General features: G+C 47.0%; 1 long non-coding RNA gene across 3 annotated transcripts in view; it reads left to right on the top strand.

The window, feature by feature from the left end:
• LOC137528599 (uncharacterized) overlaps positions 1–23,217 on the top strand; it is a 282,718-nt gene that overhangs the window by 194,647 nt on the left and 64,854 nt on the right. The window contains exons 4-5 of one of the 3 annotated variants that reach the window (XR_011023435.1): positions 1,078–1,265; positions 6,728–6,794. The exons of 1 other annotated variant lie outside the window; for it this stretch is intronic. This is a non-coding gene — a long non-coding RNA (uncharacterized lncRNA). Of the gene's footprint in view, positions 1–1,077; positions 1,266–6,727; positions 6,795–23,217 lie in introns of those variants that run through there. One more of the 3 variants, XR_011023434.1, reaches the window with a different exon arrangement.

Below are 23,217 nucleotides of genomic sequence, written 5' to 3'. Positions count from 1 at the left end.
TAAGACCCTTTTTTAACTGATCTGAGGAAGCGGACTGTGATCCGCAAAATGCGCTATCTACCGAGTGTCTGATTGTCCATTTAATAATTTTGTTTACCTATTGTGGCTTGTCCCTTCATTTTAGAGGTAAGCCAGTTTTATTTCATCTTCTCATATCTATCTATCTATCTATCTATCTATCTATCTATCTATCTATCTATCTATCTATCTATCGATCTATCATTTTTGGGGGCTTCTCCTCCCTCCAAGTGTTTTCTACACCAGCCCCCACTGCTTGGGGAGCGGGTTAGTGTTGTGGGGTCCCGTACCCCCAGACCCTGTTTTTTCTGGAGTGGGACCAGCCGCAGGAGCTCGAGTGAGGACGGGTTTTCCTGACTGGTGTTTACACTGTGGTTGTGAGTTTTTGCAATCTACACTTATGAGTATAATGCATTTTGCTATTTGGCTGCTCATAGGTTTGATGTACTGCACTATTTGGGGCTCCTGGCATCCCTATCTGGTTTTTTTGTTCCCTGTGGAAGGTCATTTGACTCCTTTGGACCACACACCCTGTACTGCTTGACTCTCTCTCATGTGGTGATGTCACAACATGCGGCCGTGTCATGTGGAACAGGCATTGGCGGTGATGCTGGACACCGGAGGAGGCCATGAGTTGGGCCAGCGGATAGGTGAGCCTTTAACATGGGCATGGGGGTACACTTGTATACTTGGGGGACACTGACTGGGGATCCATCAGTTGTTGCAATATCGAACGCCATTACAGTCGGGTAACCGATTGAGCCCTAGCCACCGCGATTTTCCGCCATTCCCGATCCACCCATTTGACCGATTTTGCCTGGAAATAGATCAAAAAATTGATTGGGCAGCCATATTACAGCACCGATTCTGTTCAGAGTCGTGAGGTCGATTGGCCTGAAAAATCATGCAATGTATGAGCACCCTTAGTTGATTACCTAAATGTTAGAAGATCTATGTTCAAAGTGAGGCTAAGTGGCTGAGTGTTGTAATACTCTGTAATACCAAGCGGAGAGATGTAAGCACAGATATCAGAGCTTTGGTTCTTCTTTTTGGTGGAAGCCCCTCATCTTCTCATCTGAACTGAATCAGACGTCTCCTCTGAAAGCCATTGAAGTTGGAATAGTCGGATATCACAACTGAAGCATTAGATGCAAACTCCATATTGTCACCATCCCCCCATCATCCGGAGCATATGGCCGCCTCGGAGGAGGAATGCTTGGATCTCCTTCCCTGGATAATAGTGCAACGTAGGCAATAATGTTACCAGAGTTGTTATAATGACTGTCATTTGCATATCATTGTGTGATCCACCTGTGGAGATAAAGCATTATCATCAGCATTGCTGCCAGCAGAAATATGGACAGAACCATTAGTCAGGCCACAAAGCAGGTTCTAGGTTGAATTGCACCGGGTGAGGGTGTAAAAATTGCGCTCCGCCGACCATGGACACAAGAATGTTATTTATGATGTGGTATTTAGCTCCCCAGTATAGGTAGCCAGATATAGTTGCCCCCCAGTATATGAGGCCAGGTATAGTTGCCCCCCAGTATATGTAGCCAGGTATAGTTGCCCCCCAGTATATGTAGCCAGGTATAGATGCCCCTAGTATATGTAGCCAGATATAGGTGCCCCCAGTATATGTAGCCAGGTATAGGTGCCCCCAGTATATGTAGCCAGGTATAGATGCCCCCAGTATAGGTATTCAGGTATAGGTGACCCCAGTATAAGTAGCCAGGTATAGGTGTTTACAGTATAGGTAGCCAGGTATAGGTGCCCCCAGTATAGGTAGCCAGGTATAGGTACCCCAGTATAAGAAGCCAGGTATAAGTGCCCCAGTATAGGTTAGCCAGGTATAGGTGCCCCCAGTATATGTAGCCAGGTATAGGTACCCCAGTATAGGTAGCCAGGTATAGGTATCCCAGTATAAGAAGCCAGGTATAAGTGCCCCAGTATAGGTTAGCCAGGTATAGGTGCCACCAGTATAGGTAGCCAGGTATAGGTACCCCAGTTTATGTTAGCCAGGTATAAGTGCCCCAGTATAGGTACCCAGGTATAGGTGCCCGCAGTATAGGTAGCCAGGTATAGGTGCCCCAGTATAGGTAGCCAGGTATAGGTGCCCCTGGTATAGGTAGGCAGGTATATATGCTCCCATGATAGATAGCCAGGTATATATGCCCCCAGTATAGGTTAGCCAGGTATAGGTGCCCCTGGTATAGGTAGCCAGGTATAGGTGCCCCTGGTATAGGTAGCCAGGTATAGGTGCCCCAGTATAGGTAGCCAGGTATAGGTGCCCCCAGTATAGGTAGCCAGGTATAGGTACCCCAGTATAGGTTAGCCAGGTATAGGTGCCCCAGTATAGGTAGCCAGGTATAGGTGCCCCAGTATAGGTATCCAGGTATAGGTGCCCCAGTATAGGTAGCCAGGTATAGGTACCCCAGTATAGGTTAGCCAGGTATAAGTGCCCCAGTATAGGTATCCAGGTATAGGTGCCCCAGTATAGGTAGCCAGGTATAGGTGCCCCAGTATAGGTAGCCAGGTATAGGTACCCCAGTATAGGTTAGCCAGGTATAAGTGCCCCAGTATAGGTAGCCAGGTATAGGTGCCCGCAGTATAGGTAGCCAGGTATAGGTACCCCAGTATAGGTTAGCCAGGTATAGGTGCCCCAGTATAGGTTAGCCAGGTATAGGTGCCCCCCAGTATATGTAGCCAGGTGTTATGAGAATTGATGATGATATAAATGAATGAAGCAGATCATACAACTTGCGATTTTGCCTGGAAATAGATCAAAAAATTGATTGGGCAGCCATATTACAGCACCGATTCTGTTCAGAGTTGTGAGGTCGATTGGCCTGAAAAATCATGCAATGTATGAGCACCCTTAGTCGATTACCTAAATGTTAGAAGATCTATGTTCAAAGTGAGGCTAAGTGGCTGAGTGTTGTAATACTCTGTAATATCATTGTGTGATCCACCTGTGGAGATAAAGCATTATCATCAGCATTGCTGCCAGCAGAAATATGGACAGAACCATTAGTCAGGCCACAAAGCAGGTTCTAGGTTGAATTGCACCGGGTGAGGGTGTGAAAATTGCGCTCCGCCGACCATGGACACAAGAATGTTATTTATGATGTGGTATTTAGCTCCCCAGTATATGTAGCCAGGTATAGTTGCCCCCCAGTATATGTAGCCAGGTATAGGTGCCCCCAGTATAGGTAGCCAGGTATAGGTGCCCCCAGTATAGGTAGCCAGGTATAGGTGCCCCCAGTATATGTAGCCAGGTATAGTTGCCCCCAGTATAGGTAGCCAGGTATAGGTGCCCCCAGTATAGGTATTCAGGTATAGTTGCCCCCCAGTATATGTAGCCAGGTATAGATGCCCCCAGTATATGTAGCCAGGTATAGGTGCCCCCAGTATATTTAGCCAGGTATAGGTGCCCCCAGTATAGGTAGCCAGGTATAGGTGCCCCCAGTATAGGTAGCCAGTGATAGGTGTCCCCAGTATAGGTAGTCAGTGATAGGTGTCCCCAGTATAAGTAGCCAGGTATAGGTGCCCCCAGTATAGGTAGCCAGGTGTAGGTGCCCCCCAGTATATGTAGCCAGGTATAGGTGCCCCCAGTATAGGTAGCCAGGTATAGGTGCCCCCCAGTATAGGTAGCCAGATATAGGTGCCCCCAGTATATGTAGCCAGGTATAGGTGCCCCCAGTATATGTAGCCAGGTATAGATGCCCCCAGTATAGGTATTCAGGTATAGGTGCCCCCCAGTATAAGTAGCCAGGTATAGGTGTTTACAGTATAGGCAGTCAGGTATAGGTGTCCCCAGTATAGGTAGCCAGGTATAGGTGCCACCAGTATAGGTAGCCAGGTATAGGTACCCCAGTAAAGGTAGCCAGGTATAGGTGCTCCCAGTATAGGTTAGCTAGGTATAGGTGCTCCAGTATAGGTATCCAGGTATAGGTGCCCCAGTATAGGTAGCCAGGTATAAGTGCCCCAGTATAGTTACCCAGGTATAGGTGCCCGCAGTATAGGTAGCCAGGTATAGGTGCCCCAGTATAGGTAGCCAGGTATAGGTGCCACAGTATAGGTAGCCAGGTATAAGTGCCCCAGTATAGTTACCCAGGTATAGGTGCCCGCAGTATAGGTAGCCAGGTATAAGTGCCCCAGTATAGGTAGCCAGGTATAGGTGCCACCAGTATAGGTAGCCAGGTATAGGTACCCCAGTATAGGTTAGCCAGGTATAAGTGCCCCAGTATAGGTAGCCAAGTATAGGTGCCCCAGTATAGGTAGCCAAGTATAGGTACCCCAGTATAGGTTAGCCAGGTATAAGTGCCCCAGTATAGGTACCCAGGTATAGGTGCCCGGAGTATAGGTAGCCAGGTATAGGTGCCCCAGTATAGGTAGCCAGGTATAGGTGCCCCAGTATAGGTAGCCAAGTATAGGTGCCCCAGTATAGGTAGCCAAGTATAGGTACCCCAGTATAGGTTAGCCAGGTATAAGTGCCCCAGTATAGGTAGCCAAGTATAGGTGCCCCAGTATAGGTAGCCAAGTATAGGTACCCCAGTATAGGTTAGCCAGGTATAAGTGCCCCAGTATAGGTATCCAGGTATAGGTGCCCCAGTATAGGTAGCCAGGTATAGGTGCCCCAGTATAGGTAGCCAGGTATAGGTACCCCAGTATAGGTTGCACTTCAGAGACAAAAACAAAAGACCGAGAGCCCAAATGGTGTGGTATTTCAAAGCAGGAGAGATACAATTAATTAAAATAGATTTATACTCACAAACATAGGTTGCCCCTAGGCAACCACTCCATATGCGGGTGGGGAGAATTAGGACCTGACCCCACTCAGGTATAAGATGTCGCTCTCTGTAGAAGAAATTAGGAAAAATCCTTGCCACCAACGGTGGACTGCATTCTGAGTAGGATATGGACCAGAGGCGCCAAAAAGAGTAAAAACAATACTAGGTTTAAAAGACTTGGGGGGAGCCGTACTCACCCCCTATCAACAGACCAAAAGCCAATAGAACCAACAATCTTTGGTCAAAAATTCAACAATTTATTGGTACTCCCAGGTGCTACGCGTTTCACGGGATTATCCCGCTTCCTCAGGCAATCATACAGGAGTACAAGCAGTTGGGGGTCTGGAACGCAGTGCAGCGCTGCACTGCGTTCCAGACCCCCAACTGCTTGTACTCCTGTATGATTGCCTGAGGAAGCGGGATAATCCCGTGAAACGCGTAGCACCTGGGAGTACCAATAAATTGTTGAATTTTTGACCAAAGATTGTTGGTTCTATTGGCTTTTGGTCTGTTGATAGGGGGTGAGTACGGCTCCCCCCAAGTCTTTTAAACCTAGTATTGTTTTTACTCTTTTTGGCGCCTCTGGTCCATATCCTACCCAGTATAGGTTAGCCAGGTATAGGTGCCCCCAGTATATGTAGCCAGGTATAGATGCCCCCAGTATAGGTATTCAGGTATAGGTGCCCCCCAGTATAAGTAGCCAGGTATAGGTGTTTACAGTATAGGCAGTCAGGTATAGGTGTCCCCAGTATAGGTAGCCAGGTATAGGTGCCCCCAGTATAGGTAGCCAGGTATAGGTGCCACCAGTATAGGTAGCCAGGTATAGGTACCCCAGTATAGGTAGCCAGGTATAGGTGCTCCCAGTATAGGTTAGCCAGGTATAGGTGCTCCAGTATAGGTATCCAGGTATAGGTGCCCCAGTATAGGTAGCCAGGTATAAGTGCCCCAGTATAGTTACCCAGGTATAGGTGCCCGCAGTATAGGTAGCCAGGTATAGGTGCCCCAGTATAGGTAGCCAGGTATAGGTGCCACAGTATAGGTAGCCAGGTATAAGTGCCCCAGTATAGTTACCCAGGTATAGGTGCCCGCAGTATAGGTAGCCAGGTATAGGTGCCCCAGTATAGGTAGCCAGGTATAGGTGCCACCAGTATAGGTAGCCAGGTATAGGTACCCCAGTATAGGTTAGCCAGGTATAAGTGCCCCAGTATAGGTAGCCAAGTATAGGTGCCCCAGTATAGGTAGCCAAGTATAGGTACCCCAGTATAGGTTAGCCAGGTATAAGTGCCCCAGTATAGGTACCCAGGTATAGGTGCCCGGAGTATAGGTAGCCAGGTATAGGTGCCCCAGTATAGGTAGCCAAGTATAGGTGCCCCAGTATAGGTAGCCAAGTATAGGTACCCCAGTATAGGTTAGCCAGGTATAAGTGCCCCAGTATAGGTAGCCAAGTATAGGTGCCCCAGTATAGGTAGCCAAGTATAGGTACCCCAGTATAGGTTAGCCAGGTATAAGTGCCCCAGTATAGGTACCCAGATATAAGTGCCCCAGTATAGGTATCCAGGTATAGGTGCCCCAGTATAGGTAGCCAAGTATAGGTGCCACCAGTATAGGTAGCCAGGTATAGGTACCCCAGTATAGGTTAGCCAGGTATAGGTGCCCCAGTATAGGTAGCCAGGTATAGGTACCCCAGTATAGGTAGCCAGGTATAAGTGCCCCCAGTATATGTAGCCAGGTATAGGTGCCCCAGTATAGGTTAGCCAGGTATAGGTGCCCCAGTATAGTTAGCCAGGTATAAGTGCCCCCAGTATAGGTAGCCAGGTATAGGTGCCCCCCAGTATATGTAGCCAGGTGTTATGAGAATTGATTATGATATAAATGAATGAAGCAGATCATACATCTTGCTATCCTGTATTTCACAGATTTTTCTGGGTACGATTTCTCTTTCACAAGCTGGCGAAGGAAGTAAAAAGTGGCTGAATTTCACAGTAATTTCTCTGTAATTTGCTGCCCGCACCTTTGTCTGTATTCCCCGCCAGCGATTCGCCGCAGGACAAGTATCAGCCGCGAGAGCGACAAGTGAATCCATCATCTCTCTGCTGTTAGTCAGACTTCTAATCTGCCCAGAGGTCTCACATCAAGTAGAAAAATGATGAAAGGACGTTAAATTCCTGCTCCTATCCCCGCACATTTAACCTTCCACTTTCTCCAATTCTCTGCAGTTGAGCCGCACAGTGCCGTTCCCACCTCGGCCACCAGGTGGCAGTCTTGTCTTGCTATAGAGCCTGGGAGCATCTCTTAAATTCATCATCCAGGAATTGGATCAGCAGCCCCTGTACTGCCGCAAACTCAATATGGATGATGAGGAGGAAATACATACATTGGTATAGGCGAGGCATGTAAATATCCCGAGTTCATCAATTCACAGGTTTATGCATTTGAATGTTATTAGAATAGATGACTGCGGTGCGGAGCGGACTGTAGCTAACATATAGGATCCCCGCTCTCATTTCTCATTATCTGGGGGTATTATTAACTAGCCCGGGAGGAAGAGACGTCGCCTCATTCCATGAAAAGGATTTACATACGTTGATGAATATAAATATATCGGAGCGGGGCTGCTGAGGCCATTTCTCTTAAAGTGGTTGTGACACCTAATAAGGTAAAGAATTGTAATGGAGGGCGTTAGATGGCCTCATCATCTATAAGTTGCTCTACATCATACATGTCAAACTCCGGCCCGGGGGCCAAATCTGGCTCTCAGAGCCATTAAATTTGGCCCTCAAGTGTTTTCTCCTCTTTGCATTATGTTTGGCGCACTCTAGATTGCCAGGGATATATGGACATGGAACAGCAGGGAAGCCATATCTGAGAGGTAGGGGAAAAGCACTAGATGTACAGAGGCGCCAACAGGATAAAAGATACTAAAATGTTTAAAACATTCGGGTGGCAGCGGTGGACCAGCCACTCAAAAATGGACTTGATGCTGTCACTTGAGAAACAAACAATTTATTCCCATACTCCACGATATTGCGATATTGTTTGTGGAGTATGGGAATAAATTGTTTGTTTCTCAAGTGACAGCATCAAGTCCATTTTTGAGTGGCTGGTCCACCGCCGCCACCCGAATGTTTTAAACATTTTAGTATCTTTTATCCTGTTGGCGCCTCTGTACATCTATTAGTCAAGATCTCCACCCTTTGGTGGAAGGGGGATAAACCCTCTTTTCCTTCTTCAGAGAGCGACATCTTAATCCTGAGTGAGGACAGGTCTAATCTCCCCACCTGCCTTTACAGTGGTTGCCTGAACGGTAACCCATGTTTGTGAGTATAATACTTACTAATCATTATCCCCCCTTGATCCAATACATACTACACTATATTGGGCTCTCGGTTTCTCTCTTTATCAGGGGAAAAGCACTACACTAGGAAACTGTATAGAGGAGGGTGGGGGCCACTAGGCACGAGGGAACTGTATAGGGGAGCAAAGTTGTTAAGGGGCCACTAGACACCAGGGAGCTGTATAGGGGAGCGATGGGGGCCACTAGACACCAGGGAGCTGTATAGGGGTGGGATCCTTAGAAACCTGGAGACTTTAGAAGGGAGGGAGGTGGCCAGTAGACATTGAGGTTAGTTCGCAACTTGGTCCCAGTGTACCATTTAGGCCCACTTCGTATTTGAATTTGACACCCCTGTTCTACATTAAGGCTGCTTTTACACTTTCTGTGCAACTTTGAACGATCGCACCGTTCTGCAGCTGAAAAGTCACACTGCGCATTTCCATTGTAAGTATACGTCACTTCCGGGGTTCACTTCCGGGGTTACCGCACAAGTCATCTGGTAACACACTGCATGTAGCAAATTACCTCGCCGGGCCCGCTACACCGCTTTCAATGGGATAGACCAATAGGGACCCATAGGGCGACCACTACTTTTGCAACGGTTTTCGGCGATGCGTCGTACCACCCCAAGCGTAAAAGCGGCCTTAATCTGTTAATTTTCTTTCACACCAATATCCCTTTATACGTCCAGCTCCTGTATAAATCGTCAGCATGTTACTTCAGCCAGGGTTTGTTGTAGGTACAGTGGTCCCCCTGAGAGACTCCTCCTTCTCCGAAAGTGGCGTTAGGCAGGGATGGTCGTAGTCAGCCAACTTCGCTACGCTGGAACTACGCATAGTTTTACGCAATTACGCTTCGTCAAACTACGGCTTCGAAATCAAATATTCGCTTTGAATGCATTCCGTCGACTACGCGTTAAAATACGCAATTACGCGTAGTGCAAAGCGTAATGTATGCGGATGCTTATGGCCGTATGCAGAAAATGTTACGCATTAATTCCTCTGTAAATGCTCATATTGGGAACTCTTCTATGCGTACATTCCCCTTTCCAATGCGTAAATTTGTAAGCATAGAATCGCACGCGGAAAATTAGACGTGAGTAACGCATTCGGGACAGGCAGAAAATTGTATGGTGTAGATGGGGCTTAAAACACACAGCCTCTAGGTATGTTTATTGTATACACCCCCCCCTCTTGTCCCCCCTCCCCCATTCCTTTAGCTTGTAAGCTCGCAAGGGCACGGCTCTCTCACCCTTTTGCATCTTGGAATTTGTCACTGTAATTACCAATTCTGTATTTTGTATATTAGTGTACAGCATTGTCTGTATTATTATGTACACCATGTTTGTTTCTTACTTTGTACAGCGACACGGAACATGTTGGCGCTTTATAAATCAATAAGAATAATGTCTGTGGCACTGTACACTCCGGTCTACATCCCAGCAAGGGCACCTCTCCTCCACGACCCATCGTATTCCATTACGTTAGCAGGTGCCAAGTCACATGGGAGAGGCGCTGAAAATGGGAGTGCACAGAGCCACGGATATATGAAAGGAGAGGCGCCAACCAGCACAGCTGAGTCTCTGCATTGCAGGGGCCCCGGGGGGGGGGGGGTTATTTATTTATTTATTTATTTAAAGAGAACCCGAGGTGGGTTTTAGGAATCCTATTAGCACAGACCCCCCTGCGCTCTGCTGTCCCCCCCCCCCCCAAAGAAACCGCCATGCTAGTGACACGCAGCATGTTGCTAGCAGGCTGTTTACATGCAAGCTGTCACTCTCCACCACTCCCCGCCTGCATCCCTTCCGTCCAATCAGCTTACAGAGGCGGGGAGGATAGGGACGCAGATGGGGAGCGGCGCTATAGAGGAGGCGGGGGAGCCGCGGTGAGTGACAGTCTGCATGTAAACAGCCTGCTAGCAACACGCTGCATGTCTCTAGCATGGTGGTTTCTCTTGGGGGGTCAGCAGAGCGCAGAGGGGGCGCCTGGGGGGAGACAGTATAGTAACGGAGGCTGGTCATTGCATGCAGAACCAGCCTCTGTGTCCTAATAGGGTTCTTAAAACCCACCTCGGGTTCTCTTTAAGTATTTATATAGCGCCGACATATTACGCAGCGCTGTACAGAGTATATTGTCCTGTCACACAACTGTCCCTCAGAGGGGCTCACAATCTAGTGCCTACTATAGTCATATATCTACAGTATGTATGTATCGTGTAGTAAGTACATGTATCACAGTCTAGGCCAGGGCCAGTTTTAGAGGGAAGCCAATTAACTTATCTGTATGTTTTTTGGGATGTGGGAGGACACCGGAGTGCCCGGAGGAAACCCACACAGACACGGGTAGAACATACAAACTCCTTGCAGATGTTGACCTGGCTGGAATATGAACTAGAGACCCAGCGCTGCAAGGCGAGAGCGCTAACCACTATGCCACCGAGGTTTGCCAGCAGCGCTCTGGGGCCCTGGGGCAATGGTCCAGTAACCCCTCTGGTAGCGCCAGCTGTGGCTTCAGCCACCAGTACTATTGAACTACTGATCATGTTGACACGCAGTTTCCTCTACAGGTAACATCAGGTTATTTGCTGTGTGTTTATAGTAACGAGATCAAACATGGCAGGCGTACAGGAGGCGATTACAGCGTCCAACCTCATTGTGTGTGTTTTCCCAGCACGCGATCGGCTGCGTTCCGCTGCACTCTGACATCCTGCGCCTTGTCGTGTAACAGTTTGTTTCCACACATTGCCGCAATCATCCACTCAGCGGTGACCCAGGCGCCGCCGTCCAATCAATAAGGTTAATGATGAGAACTGCCGCTTACAAAGCAATGTCGGCCCATCCGCCTCCTCCTGCGCATATTCAGCCTCGACAAGCGCTGAAATGTATTCATCCCTCGCACACCGCCTCCCCACCACCTGACGGATCGCCCTTTCATCTGACAAATGAAGGGCTGTAATTAGCAGTCAACAAAAAGTGCTGTAAAGGATGCGCCAGAGAGGGGAGCAGGTGAGAGGAGCAGCTGAATGTAATTAAAATACTGCTTTTTATAGTTGTCACTGCTTTTTTTTCCTCGTTCCTGTCTCTTCCGCCTTCCTGTGCGCTGAGCCTGACGGCGTCGTTCTCGCAGATTAGTCAGGGTGTCATCGGGTGTAGTAAGATCGTGACTCTGTTTGGGCGTATCGAGACAAGTAAATGACTTGTACAAACTTGTTTGTCTTCAAGAGAAACCATAACCAAGAATGGAACTTTATCCCAATCAGTAGCTGATACCCCCTTTTACATGAGAAATATTTTCCTTTTCACAAACTGACCATCAGGGGGCGCTGTATGACTGATATTGTGGTGAACCCCCTCCCACAGTGCGATGTCAGTGCAGTTTCCTGTCTGTGAACCTTGTTGCATTGTGGGAAATAACAGCTGTTTACAGCTGGGTCCAACTGCCAAAAAAAGCAAGCAGCATCTCCTTCCTCTGACACCACCTGCCAGCAGTGTAAATGTCACCATGTGATAAATGTCAGAATGTAAATCAGGGAGAGGAAAGATTTTACAATGGGCAAACACTGACTAAATCATTTATACATAATTATTGTAAAAATGAAGCACTTTTTTCATTACATTATTTTCTCTGGAGTTCCTCTTTCAGAAGGGGGGAGCTTCGTCTGGGGGGAGGCGGAACGCGTGACAAGGTGATAGCGCTGCAACGGAACGCTGTCACGATGGGGCTGATTCACTGAAGCTTACAACACACCAGTTTGTTGATTCATTAAAGGACACCGAGGTGAAAATAAACTGATGGGATAAACAATTGTATTCATCATCCTCCTCGTAAAAATGACTTTTTTAAATGTCGCATAGTTTAATTTTATACTTAAATCTAGTTTTGAAGTTTTTACTGTTGCATTGAAGCCATTTACTGACAGAAAGTGTTTTATGGCAGTAATTATATATCAGTGAGGGTTATGCTATACTCGACCCAGTCCGACCCAGACAGAAACTGTCACTTGCATACCTGATATTTAACTCTTTCAGGCAAATAAATAAAAAAAGGAATGCAGCCTAGTTATTTGAGCGCTAGGCACTGTACATACACACGTCTATCTCATCATGTCACATGTCACTTCGGTTGTCCTTTAAGTGTATCGTGCTCAGAGCTAAATTTGTACTCTTTACCGCCGAAGGCCAATGTCACTAGCTGCACACCTTCAGTATAAGCAGCGAGATGACCCCTCCCCCTTCCCTCCAGTATAGGTAGCCAGATGACCCCTCCCTCTTCCCTCCAGTATAGGTAGCCAGATGACCCCTCCCCTCTAGTATAGGTAGCCAGATGACTCCTCCCCCTTCCCTCCAGTATAGGTAGCGAGATGACCCCTCCCCCTCCCTCTTCCCTCCAGTATAGGTAGCCAGATGACCCCTCCCCTCTAGTATAGGTAGCCAGATGACTCCTCCCCCTTCCCTCCAGTATAGGTAGCGAGATGACCCCTCCCCCTTCCCTCCAGTATAGGTAGCCAGATGACCCCTCCCTCTTCCCTCCAGTATAGGTAGCCAGATGACCCCTCCCCTCTAGTATAGGTAGCCAGATGACTCCTCCCCCTTCCCTCCAGTATAGGTAGCGAGATGACCCCTCCCCCTTCCCTCTAGTATAGGTAGCCAGATGACCCCTCCCTCTTCCCTCCAGTATAGGTAGCCAGATGACCCCTCCCCTCTAGTATAGGTAGCCAGATGACTCCTCCCCCTTCCCTCCAGTATAGGTAGCGAGATGACCCCTCCCCCCTTCCCTCCAGTATAGCCACTTCGGGACCACAGTCTTTTCGCCCCTTAAGGACCGGCCACTTTTTTTCCATTCAGACCACTGCAGCTTTCACGGTTTATTGCTCGCTCATACAACCTACCACCTAAATGAATTTTGGCTCCTTTTCTTGTCACTAATAAAGCTTTCTTTTGGTGCGATTTGATTGCTCCTGCGATTTTTACTTTTTATTATATTCAGCAAAAAAGACATGAATTTTGGCAAAAAAATGATTTTTTTAACTTTCTGTGCTGACATTTTTCAAATAAAGTAAAATTTCTGTATACATGCAGCGCGAAAAATGTGGACAAACATGTTTTTGATAAAAAAAAAAACATTCAGTGTATATTTATTGGTTTGGGTAAAAGTTATAGCGTTTACAAACTATGGTGCAAAAAGTGAATTTTCCCATTTTCAAGCATCTATGACTTTTCTGACCCCCTGTCATGTTTCATGAGGGGCTAGAATTCCAGGATAGTATAAATACCCCCCAAATGACCCCATTTTGGAAAGAAGACATCCCAAAGTATTCACTGAGAGGCATAGTGAGTTCATAGAAGATATTATTTTTTGTCACAAGTAAGCGGAAAATGACACTTTGTGACAAAAAAAAAAAAAAAAAAAAGTTTCCATTTCTGCTAACTTGCGACAAAAAAAAATGAAATCTGCCACGGACTCACTATGCTCCTCTCTGAATACCTTGAAGTGTCTACTTTCCAAAATGGGGTCATTTGTGGGGTGTGTTTACTGTCCTGACATTTTGGGGGGTGCTAAATTGTAAGCACCCCTGTAAAGCCTAAAGGTGCTCATTGGACTTTGGACCCCTTAGCGCAGTTAGGCTGCAAAAAAGTGCCACACATGTGGTATTGCCATACTCAGTAGAAGTACTATAATGTGTTTTGGGGTGTATTTTTACACATACCCATGCTGGGTGGGAGAAATATCTCTGTAAATGACAATGTTTTCACTTTTTTTACACACAATTGTCCATTTACAGAGTTATTTCTCCCACCCAGCATGGGTATGTGTAAAAATACACCCCAAAACACATTATACTACTTCTCCCGAGTACGGCGATACCACATGTGTGGCACTTTTTTGCACCCTAACTGCGCTAAAGGGCCCAAAGTCCAATGAGTACCTTTAGGATTTCACAGGTCATTTTGCGGAATTTGATTTCCAGACTACTCCTCACGGTTTAGGGCCCCTAAAATGCCAGGGCAGTATAGGAACCCCACAAATGACCCCATTTTAGAAAGAAGACACCCCAAGGTATTCCGTTAGGAGTATGGTGAGTTCATAGAAGATTTTATTTTTTGTCAAAAGTTAGCGGAAAATTGATTTTTATTGTTTTTTTCACAAAGTGTCATTTTCCACTAACTTGTGCCAAAAAATAAAATCTTCTATGAACTTACCATACTCCTAACGGAATACCTTGGGGTGTCTTCTTTCTAAAATGGGGTCATTTGTGGGGTTCCTATACTGCCCTGGCATTTTAGGGGCCCTAAACCGTGAGGAGTAGTCTGGAAATCAAATTCCGCAAAATGACCTGTGAAATCCTAAAGATACTCATTGGACTTTGGGCCCTTTAGCGCAGTTAGGGTGCAAAAAAGTGCCACACATGTGGTATCGCCGTACTCGGGAGAAGTAGTACAATGTGTTTTGGGGTGTATTTTTACACATACCCATGCTGGGTGGGAGAAATAACTCTGTAAATGGACAATTGTGTGTAAAAAAATCTAAAGATTGTCATTTACAGAGGTATTTCTCCCACCCAGCATGGGTATGTGTAAAAATACAACCCAAAACACATTATACTACTTCTCCCGAGTACGGCAATACCACATGTGTGGCACTTTTTTGCACCCTAACTGCGCTAAAGGGCCCAAAGTCCAATGAGTACCTTTAGGATTTCACAGGTCATTTTGCGGAATTTGATTTCCAGACTACTCCTCACGGTTTAGGGCCCCTAAAATGCCAGGGCAGTATAGGAACCCCACAAATGACCCCATTTTAGAAAGAAGACACCCCAAGGTATTCCGTTAGGAGTATGGTGAGTTCATAGAAGATTTTATTTTTTGGCACAAGTTAGTGGAAAATGACACTTTGTGGAAAAAAACAATAAAAATCAATTTTCCGCTAACTTTTGACAAAAAATAAAATCTTCTATGAACTTACCATACTCCTAACGGAATACCTTGGGGTGTCTTCTTTCTAAAATGGGGTCATTTGTGGGGTTCCTATACTGCCCTGGCATTTTAGGGGCCCTAAACCGTAAGGAGTAGTCTGGAAATCAAATTCCGCAAAATGACCTGTGAAATCCTAAAGATACTCATTGGACTTTGGGCCCTTTAGCGCAGTTAGGGTGCAAAAAAGTGCCACACATGTGGTATCGCCGTACTCGGGAGAAGTAGTACAATGTGTTTTGGGGTGTATTTTTACACATACCCATGCTGGGTGGGAGAAATAACTCTGTAAATGGACAATTGTGTGTAAAAAAATCAAAAGATTGTCATTTACAGAGGTATTTCTCCCACCCAGCATGGGTATGTGTAAAAATACACCCCAAAAGACATTATACTACTTCTCCCGAGTTCGGCAATACCACATGTGTGGCACTTTTTTGCACCCTAACTGCGCTAAAGGGCCCAAAGTCCAATGAGTACCTTTAGGATTTCACAGGTCATTTTGCGGAATTTGATTTCCAGACTACTCCTCACGGTTTAGGGCCCCTAAAATGCCAGGGCAGTATAGGAACCCCACAAATGACCCCATTTTAGAAAGAAGACACCCCAAGGTATTCCGTTAGGAGTATGGTGAGTTCATAGAAGATTTTATTTTTTGTCACAAGTTAGTGGAAAATGACACTTTGTGAAAAAAACAATAAAAAACAATTTTCCGCTAACTTTTGACAAAAAATAAAATCTTCTGTGAACTTACCATACTCCTAACGGAATACCTTGGGGTGTCTTCTTTCTAAAATGGGGTCATTTGTGGGGTTCCTATACTGCCCTGGCATTTTAGGGGCCCTAAACCGTAAGGAGTAGTCTGGAAATCAAATTCCGCAAAATGACCTGTGAAATCCTAAAGATACTCATTGGACTTTGGGCCCTTTAGCGCAGTTAGGGTGCAAAAAAGTGCCACACATGTGGTATCGCCGTACTCGGGAGAAGTAGTACAATGTGTTTTGGGGTGTATTTTTACACATACCCATGCTGGGTGGGAGAAATAACTCTGTAAATGGACAATTGTGTGTAAAAAAATCAAAAGATTGTCATTTACAGAGGTATTTCTCCCACCCAGCATGGGTATGTGTAAAAATACACCCCAAAACACATTATACTACTTCTCCCGAGTTCGGCAATACCACATGTGTGGCACTTTTTTGCACCCTAACTGCGCTAAAGGGCCCAAAGTCCAATGAGTACCTTTAGGATTTCACAGGTCATTTTGCGGAATTTGATTTCCAGACTACTCCTCACGGTTTAGGGCCCCTAAAATGCCAGGGCAGTATAGGAACCCCACAAATGACCCCATTTTAGAAAGAAGACACCCCAAGGTATTCCGTTAGGAGTATGGTGAGTTCATAGAAGATTTTATTTTTTGTCACAAGTTAGTGGAAAATGACACTTTGTGAAAAAAACAATAAAAATCAATTTTCCGCTAACTTTTGACAAAAAATAAAATCTTCTGTGAACTTACCATACTCCTAACGGAATACCTTGGGGTGTCTTCTTTCTAAAATGGGGTCATTTGTGGGGTTCCTATACTGCCCTGGCATTTTAGGGGCCCTAAACCGTAAGGAGTAGTCTGGAAATCAAATTCCGCAAAATGACCTGTGAAATCCTAAAGATACTCATTGGACTTTGGGCCCTTTAGCGCAGTTAGGGTGCAAAAAAGTGCCACACATGTGGTATCGCCGTACTCGGGAGAAGTAGTACAATGTGTTTTGGGGTGTATTTTTACACATACCCATGCTGGGTGGGAGAAATAACTCTGTAAATGGACAATTGTGTGTAAAAAAATCAAAAGATTGTCATTTACAGAGGTATTTCTCCCACCCAGCATGGGTATGTGTAAAAATACACCCCAAACCACATTATACTACTTCTCCCGAGTTCGGCAATACCACATGTGTGGCACTTTTTTGCACCCTAACTGCGCTAAGGGGCCCAGAGTCCAATGAGTACCTTTAGGCTTTACAGGGGTGCTCAAAATTTAGCACCCCGCCCACTTGCCAGGACAGTTAACAAACCCCACAAATGACCCCATTTTGGAAAGAATACACGCTAAGGTATTCCATGAGGGCCATGGTGAGTTCATAGAAAATTTTATTTTTTGTCACAAGTTAGCGGAAAATGACATTTTGTGAAAAAAAACAAAAAACCACAATTTCTGCTAACTTGTGACAAAAAATAAAACATTCTATGAACTCACCATGCACCTCACGGAATACTTTGGGGTGTCCTCTTTCCAAAATGGCATCATTCGTGGGGTCTGTCCTGGCATTTTAGGGTCTCTGCAATCATTACATGTATGGCCAGTATTAGGAGTTTCTGCTATACTCCTTATATTGGGCATAAGGGTAATGCACTGTGGGCTGAAAGGAAAAATGAACGTCAAACAATCAATCAATGTGGATGAAAAAATATCTGCCAAAAAATTTGAAAAAAAAAAAAGAGAGGAGGAAGGCGTCTGCCAGGACATAGGAGCTGCCGCCCCAAAAATCCAAACCCACCAGCTCGTATGCCCTGGCAAACCTGATTTATCCATTCACACCGATCGATGTGGATGAACAAATCATTGCCAGAGTTCTTTTTTGATACAAAGTGTTTGCCAAAGCATATGAATCCCCAACACCACTCCTCGGCCCATATGCCTCGGCAAACGTATCTTTTTGACTGCGGAGGAGAAATCTCGTCCTGCAGCGCTGCATGCACCGACTTGTGTGTAAGCTGACAGACGCGCAATGTTCTGTCAGGATGCACCATCAGTGCTGCAGCTGATTGGTCAGTCTGGATAGAAAAAAAGAGAGAAGAAAAAAAGACAAAACAATACAAAAAGGAGGGGAAGGCGTCTGCCAGGACATAGGAGCTGCCGCCCCAAAAATCCAAACCCACCAGCTCGTATGCCCTGGCAAACCTGATTTATCCATTCACACCGACCGATGTGGATGAACAAATCATTGCCAGAGTTCTTTTTTGATACAAAGTGTTTGCCAAAGCATATGAATCCCCAACACCACTCCTCGGCCCATATGCCTCGGCAAACGTATCTTTTTGACTGCGGAGGAGAAATCTCGTCCTGCAGCGCTGTATGCACCGACTTGTGTGTAAGCTGACAGACGCGCAATGTTCTGTCAGGATGCACCATCAGTGCTGCAGCTGATTGGTCAGTCTGGATAGAAAAAAAGAGAGAAGAAAAAAAGACAAAACAATACAAAAAGGAGGGGAAGGCGTCTGCCAGGACATAGGAGCTGCCGCCCCAAAAATCCAAACCCACCAGCTCGTATGCCCTGGCAAACCTGATTTATCCATTCACACCGACCGATGTGGATGAACAAATCATTGCCAGAGTTCTTTTTTGATACAAAGTGTTTGCCAAAGCATATGAATCCCCAACACCACTCCTCGGCCCATATGCCTCGGCAAACGTATCTTTTTGACTGCGGAGGAGAAATCTCGTCCTGCAGCGCTGCATGCACCGACTTGTGTGTAAGCTGACAGACGCGCAATGTTCTGTCAGGATGCACCATCAGTACTGCAGCTGGTTAGTCGTTCGCTCGGTCCACCTGGAAGGTTATTGGATGGAAAAAGAGAAAAAAAAATACAAAAAAACCCAAAAAACAAGCAAGCAGCAAAGCAATTACTTCATTAACATTAATAACCTTTGAACTTTTTTACTTAAAAACTTAACATTGCAAACCAAACATTAACTTCTTTGCTTACCTGTTTTTTGTTTTTTTTTGTTTTTTTTAACTTACCTCCCGAGGACAAACCTCTCCTCCCCCATGGAACAATGTGCGAAGTGCAAATCGCACAGAGTTGTGGCGAAATACATTACGCAATTTGTCCCAAGTGAAAGGAGAGGTTTCTGGCAGCCCTGTGTATTAGGGTCCCTGGAAACCCGATGTTTGGTTTCACACTGCATATTGACATATCCGGTGGGTCGAGCCCGCCGCACCGTATCGTCCAAAACAGACCTTCAGACAATACCACAAGAGTAGCATTCGGCCTAGTAATGGACTGCGTCGCCATAGACTAACATGACTTCCGGGCCGATCGATATTGCCACAGAAGCCACGCAGTAACGTAGGCATGCACTAGCGTTAAGTCAAGCACTTCCGGCGTAGGGGGGGACCGCAAAGTGTGACTTTTGCTAGGCATTTTGCCCCAACGCATCGCAGCAGTGTGAAATAGCACTGAGAGACCCTTGTGTGCCTACCGCTGTGTGTGGAGTTCCCTACTCTCTAATAGTGTACCTGCTCGTGGTACCTCTCAAAACACTCCCCTAGGCATAGGCCAGGCTGGTCAGGACAGGTGGGACAATAAACGGTGGTGTCACGCCTTATTCCAGCCCTGCTGCAGACACGACAGCGTTTTCTTCGGATTCGTTGACCTGGGGTAGTCGGAATTGGATAGGCGTAATGCCTTCCATGCAGCCGGCTAGTTGCATCTTGGGGTTGGGCCACGGCACCTCCTGGATACAGGAGTTCCATCATGATCTGTTTATTAAATTGAATAAACGATCCAGTTCTCCCAGCCTTACTGTAGAGAACAAAGCTGTTGTAAATTGCCAATTGAATGAGGTAAAAAGACACTTTTTTATACCAGCGTCTTGTTTTTCGGGAAACTAAATAGGGCGCTAACCTCTGGTCATTGAAGTCCACCCCTCCCATGTTAGTATTATACTCGTGGGCGACAAGGGGTTTTTCAATGACCTCAGTTCGCCGTTGAATTTCAACTGTCGTGTCTGCGTGAATGGTGGACAGGAAGTAAACCTCCCTCTTGTCCTTCCATTTCACCGCGAGCAGGTCGTCAGCACACAAGGCGGCCCTCTGCCCCCGCTTAAGTCTGGTGGTAATGAGCCGTTGGGGGAAGCCCCGGCGACTAGGCCGCACGGTGCCACAGCATCGGATTTTTTCTATTTTTAAGTGCTGAAAGAGGGCCACACTTGTGTAATAATTGTCCACAAAAAGATGGTACCCCTTCTGGAACAAGGGTGACACCAAGTCCCACACAACCTTTCCACTGCTCCCCAGGTAGTCAGGGCATCCGACCGGCTCCAATTTGGAGTCTTTTCCCTCATAGACCCTAAAATAAGATGTATAGCCTGTGGCCCTTTCACAGAGCTTATACAGTTTCACCCCATACCGGGCGCGCTTGTTTGGGATGTACTGTTTGATGCGAAGGCGCCCGGTAAAGCGTATGAGGGACTCGTCTACGCAGATGTCCTGGTCAGGGGTATAAGCATCTGCAAATCTGGATGACAGGTGGTCTATGAGGGGTCGAATTTTGTGGAGCCGGTCAAAATCAGGGTGGTCACTTCGATGACAGGTTTCGTTGTCATTGAAGTGCAGGAAGCGCAGGATGTTCTCAAATCGTGTCCTGGACATGGCAGCAGAGTACAGGGGAACATGATGTGCTGGGTCCGTAGACCAATAAGACCGCAACACATTCTGCTTTACTAGTCCCGTGTGAAGGAGAAGGCCCAAAAAAATTTTCATTTCGGAAACTTGGACTGGTTTCCACCGAAAAGGCTGGGCAAGGAACTTTTCCGGATTGGCGGTTATATATTGTGTGGCCTTACGGTTGGTCTCTGCCACAATTAAGTCCAAGAGATCCTGGGTGAAGAACAGATAGAAAAAGTCTAGGGCCGATCCTAGATTATCTGTCTCCACCTGGACTCCAGACTGGGCGGTGAAAGGGGGAAGTACGGGTGCGGCGGAATCAGGGGATTGCCAATTTGGGTTTGCCAGCACCTCTGGTAAATTAGGGGTAGTACGGGCCCGTCTTCTTGGTGGCTGCGACTGGGATCTTACTGCACGTGCCACCGAACCAGTTTCAACTTCCATGCTGGTGCTCGCCACTTCACCAGGGTCTACGGAAGTACTGGTTCTAGGTCCAGGAGATGTTGTGCTGCTGGTGCCTGCCCCACCATGAAATCTCAGACCAGCACGAACACCACTCTGCTGCCCTTGAGGCTGATCCTGCGCCACCTGCGGTCCAACAACATGGGGTGTGGTACGCCTGGCTTTAGCCGGGACCTCAACCTCATCATCACTATCGGTCAGTGAGCCACTGCTCAATTCAGGTTCAAACTCTGACCCGGAAGATTCATCAAATGAGGCGTCCCAATCGTCCTCATCCGACTGGGCCATGTACCTGAGAACCTCATCATCGGAATACCCCTTTCTTGCCATGGTGGGCTGCTAAATTTAGGGGGTATTCCTCTGAGACTACCCAGAAAAAAAGAGCACCTACCTAGCAAAAGGGAGTATTTGAGAGGTAGAAAGCTGTGGTCACTGAGTTTTGATAAAAAAATAAATCAAAACTGAGGTTTACAGTGCCACAGCTATTGTACAGTGTTTTTTGCAGTGATCAGAAAAAAAATTCTGTCACTGCGGTGGGGCGGGCTGAACGCAAGTGCAGGCGAACGATCAGGCCTGATCGGGCAAACACTGCGTTTTTTTTGTGGATCCTAGTGACCCTAATAGATCTGACTGCGATCAGTAATGATCACTTACAGATACTATATAGTACCAATGTTGATTAGCGACAGTGATGACGCTAATTAGTGACTGTGGTGCAGTGGGCTGAGCACTAACTGACACTTACAAAGGGGCCTAGCTAACTGGCCTAACTGCTAACACTAGTGATACTAAAAAAGTGACAGTTTTCACTGATCACTGTTTTTAGATCACTAGGATAGTGACAGGGGGGTGGTGGTGAGTGGGGAATCAGAGGCAATCAGAAACAATCACAGGACAATCAAAGGCAATCGCAGGCCAATCACAGGGCACTCAATTCACGGGACAATCAAAGGCAATCACGGGACAATCAAAGCCAATCACAGGCCAATCAAACCAATCACGGCACAATCAAAGCCAATCACGGGACAATCAAAGCCAATCACAGGCCAATCACAGGCCGATCACGGGACAAAGCCGATCACGGGACAATCAAAGCCAATCACAGGCCAATCAAAGCCAATCACAGGCCAATCAAAGCCAATCACAGGCCAATCACGGGACAATCACGGGACAATCACGGGACAATCAAATACAATTACAGCACAATCAAATTGAATGTCAGCACAATGAAATTGAATGTCAGCACAATCAAATGCAATTACAGCACAATCAAATACAATGCACTGGGAAGGTGATTGGGGGGGGGGGAGGGGGGGGGGGTCTGAGGGCGATCAGAGGGTGTGGGGGGTTGACTAGGTGTCCGCACGGGGCAGACTGGGTCCTGATCTGGTGGGTGGCAGACACAGGGGGTGACGATAGGAGATCAGTGAGGGATTACAGGGGAGAATAGATGTAAACAATGCACTGGGGAGGTTATCAGCAGGGGGGGGGGCTGAGGGCAATCTGAGGGTCTGGGTGGGTGATCAGGTGCCCCCAAGGGACAGTTTAGGGTCTGCGCTGATGGGTGGTGGTGACAAGGGGTGATAGACAGGTGATAGATGGGTGATAGACAGGTGATCAGTGGGTAAGGCAGCTATATAGCTGTATACAGCATACAGGGGGGTGGTCTGGGAGGGGGGTCTGGGGGGGATCTGAGGGTAGGGGGGGTGATCAGGGGACCCTAGGGGGCAGTTAGGGACCTAACCTAGAGGATAGCGTCCCTAGATAGTGACAGGGAGTGATTGATGGGTTTTTAGGTGGGTGGTGGGGTGCAGATACTGGTGTGCTGGGGTGGTCAGGGGGGGTTCTGAGGGCTGGGGTGGGCGATCGGGGGGTCTGTGTGGGGCAAAGTGTGATTTTTTAGCACTTAGCTAATGGCTGCCGTCCTCTCTGATGGTCGCACGACGAGTGACCATCAGCGGAGGAGGCAGCCAGTATAATACACTTTGTTACCATAACAAAGTGTATTATACACTCTGATTGGCCGGATCGCGGAGGTTTGAAACCCGCCGGCGCTGCTGATTGGCCGGCGGGTTTCCGAGTAGGGTGGGCGGAGCCTATTGCCGGCGGCGATCGCGTCATTGATGACGCGATCGCCGCACAGCCGCCGCTGATGCCGCCCCCGCCGATGGGCGTATTGCGGTCGTTTGGGACCGG

Source organism: Hyperolius riggenbachi, chromosome 8, assembly GCF_040937935.1.
Source record: "Hyperolius riggenbachi isolate aHypRig1 chromosome 8, aHypRig1.pri, whole genome shotgun sequence".
NCBI classification, from domain to species: Eukaryota; Metazoa; Chordata; class Amphibia; order Anura; family Hyperoliidae; genus Hyperolius; species Hyperolius riggenbachi.
Note: the sequence above shows the minus strand (reverse complement) of the source record. Positions and strands in the feature narration are given on the sequence as shown.